This window comes from Microtus ochrogaster, unplaced genomic scaffold (assembly GCF_000317375.1).
Source record: "Microtus ochrogaster isolate Prairie Vole_2 unplaced genomic scaffold, MicOch1.0 UNK56, whole genome shotgun sequence".
Classification (NCBI taxonomy): domain Eukaryota; kingdom Metazoa; phylum Chordata; class Mammalia; order Rodentia; family Cricetidae; genus Microtus; species Microtus ochrogaster.
The window spans coordinates 474,066-479,704 of NW_004949154.1; the positions used below are offsets into that span (position 1 = coordinate 474,066).

Genomic DNA, 5,639 nt, shown 5'->3' on the forward strand with positions numbered 1-5,639 from the left:
TGCCTCCTGAGCCCTGGGATTAAAGGCCTGTGCCACCATACCCACAGAGCTTTAATTCTTAAACAAGACTCCCTCTCCCACCCCTGCTATTTCCAAACTGAACATGAGATGGTTAGAATCCTAATGTGAGATTACAAAAGATCAAGTGACTAGGCTAGTGTCCCCCAGATGAATAACAAGGATATCTTGGGTCCCAACCTGTCTGATTAGAGGTTCTTGCCTCAGAGCCCTTGAAACACTCAGGAGTTCTGCCACTTGGCTTCTCTAGGGGGCTGGGGAGGATGAAATGTAACTGATCATTGGGTAAGGAGTGTCCTTTTGGAGTGACCCAGAGGCTTAAGAACCACACCGAGGTTACACAACACTGTGGGTCCACCCAGAACCTCTGAGCTGGATACTTTTCAACCCTGACCTTTATGTAACATTCATTTTTATCTTGAATTAAAGAAGAGAAAAACTCAAGGGCTTCTCCTGTACCAGGCAGGCACCATGGCTCCTCCCTGCCCTGTTTTGCCAAGTTTTCCCAAGGCTGAGACCTTTGCTAAGACAGCTCAGGCTTTGGATATCTAGAACAAGAACCTTCCTGTTAATTTCCCCAATAATTCATCTCTGGAAATTGTTGACAAGTGAGTCATAAACCTCAGGCTCTATTGTGGGGTTCCAGAGGTTATAATAGGGCCCAGTTTACACTGCTATCAGAGGGGTGGGGGGTGACTTTAGACAACTCTCTCTGAAAAGTTTATTTCAAAATATAATATTCACTTGTGTTCATATGACTAAGTTCCATGGATTTTATTCTGGGCAAATCAGAAAAGCGAAGTCCATTGTTAGCACAGGCAGAGGACAGGACAGGAGTCTGCTTACAAATCATGGTTCTTGCTCTAAGGAATCATCCCAGGACTTCAAGGAGGAGGGAGGTGAGGTGCTTTGAGGTAAGGGGACATGATAAGTTTTCTGTGAGGTAAGGGGACATGATAAGTTATCTGTGAGGCTCTCGTATCTGGGTGTCACCACTCACTCCATCAGGGATTTTTGAGGATACATATGTGTGCTGGAGAGAGGGCTCACTCAGTAAAGTGATTTCCAAACAAGCGTGAGGACCTGAGTTTGACCCCAGGATCCATCTAAGAGCCAGATGTAGCATGTACATGTACGTAATCTCAGTGCTGGGGCAGTGCAGGCAGGGGCTGGAGGAGTCCGAGGCCTTACTAGCTGGCCAGTCTAGACAAATCTTTAAATCTTCCAGCTCCAGATTCAGTGAGAAACACTGTCTCAAAAAAAATAAGAGTGTGAGAGATGGCTCAGATAGGAAATGTGCTTTGCTGCACAAGCCTGACAACCCCGAGGTCCCACGGTGGAAGGAGAGTGCCAACTCCCAAGAGGTGGCTTTTAACCTCACATACATGCCATGGCAGGTACATGCCTGTGTACACATGCTAATAATACATAACATATTTGAATTAAAAAGTAAGGTGGGGAGCTGGAGAGATGGCTCAGCAGTTAAGAGTACTGACTGCTTTTCTAGAGAACCTGGTTTTGAAACCCAGGATCCACATGGCAGTTCACCACCAGAAACTCCATGTCCGGGAGATTAAATGCCCTCTTCTTGGCCTCTGAAGATACCAGGCGTGCATGTGGTACACAGGCACACATTCAGGGAAAACACCCAAACACATAAAATACATTTTTAAAGCCGAGTGGTGGTGGCGCACACCTTTAATCTCAGCACTCAAGAGGCAGAGGCAGGAAGCACTCCATAAGTTCGAGGCCAGCCTGGTCTACAAAGTAAGTTCCAGAACAGCCAGGGCTGTTACACAGAGAAACCCTGTCTCTAAAACAATAACTGAAAAAAAAAAGCTAAGGTGGGAGTGATGGAGGGAGACACTTGCTGTTGGCTGACAGCATCTACATGCATAGACACACACCTGCACATGCACATGAACATAAGTATCCATCGCATTCACATCACACACACAAGCAAAAGAAGTGTATGCAGAGCCAGGAAATGAGGCTGAGTACCCTTCCTTCTTGGAAAGAAACCCTCGCTGCCAAGGTGACACTATAACCCAAAAGAGAGCAATACTAGCATCCTCTTTGATGAAAGGAAACTAAGAACCGAGTCTCCTTTCAAGAAGGGGGTCAGATGTAATTGAATGCAGGAGACACTGGACCACTTGGTACTTAGTTCAGCAGACACAAGGTCTTGGGTTTGGTTCCCAGAATTACAGACCGTGATGCAAATTCTCAATCTGATTATGGGGTGCTTCTGTGGGAAGCCACCTTTTTGACCTCAGAGAACTGTGTGAAGGGTTTTTATTTATTTAATATGTGAAAGTGTTTTGCTTGCATATGTATCCGTGTGCCACATGTGTGCCTGGTGTTCATTATGATCAGAAGAGGTCAGTCACCAGATCCCCTGGAACTAGCATTATGGATGATCGTGTACCCACCACGTCGGTGCTGGAAACTGAACCTGAGTCTTCTGCAAGAACAACCAAGTGCTCTTACTCACCAAGCCACCTCTCCAGACCTAGATGAAGATTCTTTTTTTTTTTTTTGAGGCTGCAACCATCACCTTTATTTTAATCCTTCTATAATAAGTTGGCAAAGAATGCCACCAGCAATCACATATGTATAGAAGTTCCAGTTTTGTTTTGTTTCTGCAAGGGTGTTTAAGGACAATTCTGAATTGCAATTTAGTCTTAGATAATAAAGAATTAAGAAGTTGCTTGTTTCTAAAAGCATTTTAACTTAATGGATCAACTATAACACGTGCCAATACTCTTTATTTGATATATTCTACATAGACCACAGTAAGGGCCTTTCAATGGTAAAAGGCAGCATCCTTTGACTTAGGGAATTCTTATAAAATAACACCATCGAGTCAAGAATAGACAGTTGCCTCCTGACGTTTAGCCATTGCCTGTAACAGCAGGGAGTACAAACTTTACCACAGGCGAGTCTTCTCGTTTCTAAGATGGTGACAGAATTTCCCCAGCGTTTAAACATATTCATGTCTAATTACATAAATTTAACTATAAAACTATTCAATAGATTTGAGGTGACACCCCCATCTTTGTGGAAAGTAGAACTTTAATAATTAAGTCCAATCTTATCTTGAGAAAGGGAGAGCAGTGACGGTGTTTATGCAACTGGAATCATTACTTTTATAAAGATCACATCCACTTTTCTACAAGTCAGTTGTCCTTAATCAGGACTGTCCAACAAAACATTGTTAGCCGTTCGTGATCTGAATGTGGGGGTATGAAGTAAATTACGGTACATGTTAAAAGTCATGAGACATTTGTTTTGTAATAAATAAGGCAGTGGAGTTACTCCTTAGCAGCCTTTTTAAGATACGCTATTAGGTCTGCCCTCTATCCCTTCTTTTTAATTCCAGCGAAGATCATTTTTGTTCCAGGGATGTACTTTTTGGGATTCTCCAAACACTCCATCAGGCATCCTGAGTCCAGCCGCCTGACCTGTCTTCCTCCCAAACAGACCGCGGAGATTTGGTCCAGACTTATCTCTCCTCCCTTTTCCACAGTGTGGCACTGGGCACACGTCTGAACAAAACTCTTCTTGCCTTTCTCAACGTCTCCCATTTTTAGTTCGCTCCCGGGTGATCAACACTAGAAGCGCTGTGACCCGAAGATGGACATCCCGCTCTCTCCCTAGATGAAGATTCTTGATGAGCTAACGAATCAGTTTGGGCAATAATGCTCCAGGTAAAAGCGAGCTGTCCCTTTTCTGTCCTCCACCTGCTCTCTAACCTTGTTCTGTTAGCTCAAGAATTTTCCTCAATTTCACCTTCCTTGTGTTGACATAAGGAGGTAAGAACTCTCTTGTGAAATTGCTAGGCAAAAATAAGTCTTCAACATCTAAAACACACATCTTCTGATAGAGATCACAGCTTGCAAAACAAGTTTTAAAAAACCTGTAAAAGCCATAGGTCAGGGAGGACCTTGGACTTCCCACAGGCAGGAAACCCTGACTGCTTTTAGGACTGGAGTGGAAGGGAAATGGGTGGAGGGGAGGAGGTGAAAAGTTTTAATCAATCAATCAATCAATCAATCAATAAATGCCATAAGGTCATATGATTCTATTTGTGTAAAGGGCATTTGCATGCATGCAAATGTGTGTCTGTGTATGCTGTGGATGATTGAAGAAAACAAAACAATAGGACCTAGCAAGATGGCTCAGCAGGTAAACATGTTTGCTGTGCAAACCTAAGAACCTTGTTCTATCTCTACATCCACAGAAAGGTAGAAGGAAATGTTGGATTTCATTAAAGTTGTACTCTGACCTTTACACATATGGCATCACATATAAATGCAGACAAACACACACAATGCATCCATACATATAACAATAATAAATAAACTAAAAATTATTTTAACCTTATTTTATGCATGGGTGTTTGGCCTGTGTGTTTATATGTGCATCATATGCATGCAGTGCCCATAGGCCAGAGAAGGGTGTTGACTCTCCCGGAACAGGGATTACAGATGGTTGTAGGCTGGGAATTGAACTCAAATTCTCTGGAAAAGCAGCTAGTGCTCTAAACTGCTGAGCCATCTCTCCAGCCCAAATAGAACTGATGTGGGATTCCCCTCTGTATGCTGTGAATACCATTGGTTAATAAGAAACTGTCTTGGCCTGTTGATAGGGCAGAGTAGAACTAGGCAGGGAAAACTTGTCAGGCCCACGGGCCCCGACATAGTAAACTATTTTCCCTACCTGGACTGGTACAAAGGTGCAAGAAATAACCAGACACAGCTTACACCATCATCACGGAAGGGCATCTCAGGCTTTACTCTATTCTGAAGATCTACCCATGTTTATTATATCAAAACATCTCTCAATCCCCACTCTTTCCGGGGAACACGTCTAGGGACAGCATCTGCAATTAAATCCTCAGAGTCAGCAAACACCTCTCCCCAGACAATCTACATTTATAACAAAAGAGAAGGAGCAGCACATCCTGGCTATTGTTGAGGTCAGTGACGAGTAGCACATCCTGGCTATTGTTGAGGTCAGTGACAGGCTGTCTGCAGGTCTATGTGACCACCTCTGGTGGGTCTATGGCTTCAGAGCCTGGCTGCCACACCATAAAGAAATATGGGCCTACAAAAACTAAACTGAATGCTGGGAGAAAAGAGGCAGAGTCAGCGAGAAGCCATGTAGCCCCGCCAGTGTTGGACAGAACTTTACTCGGTTAGTTACAGACTCATGGCAGAACTTTACCTGGTAAGCTACAGCCTCGTGGCAATACACAGATTAATGGAGATGGGTTAAGATGAGTTAGCCAGAAATATGTTTAAGCTGTTGGCCAAACAGTATTGCAAATAATATGGTTTCTGTGTGATTATTTTGGACCTGAGCAGCCCGGTATTAACTAGCGGTCTCCTACAACAGAGAACCATTTTAAATTCTACAAATTCCTTCTCATTCCTGTAAGTTTTCTACCCTCTATTACTGTATGACTGACTCCATTGAGATGTACAGTCTATTTGTCTGCCACTTAAACCTGAACTGGCCATATGATTTGCTTTGACCAAAGGCTTATTAGCAACAATGATTAAAACAGAGAGTTGGAACTGCTTATTCATTAGAGTGCAGCTTTTCTTTTCCTTCCT

The 5,639-nt window shown here is 43.4% G+C and overlaps 1 pseudogene; it reads right to left on the reverse strand.

Moving 5' to 3' along the window:
* Nucleotides 1–3,332: 3,332 nt before the first annotated feature.
* On the reverse strand, nucleotides 3,333–3,605 carry LOC113455514 (annotated as a pseudogene).
* Between the last annotated feature and the right edge of the window lie 2,034 nt (nucleotides 3,606–5,639).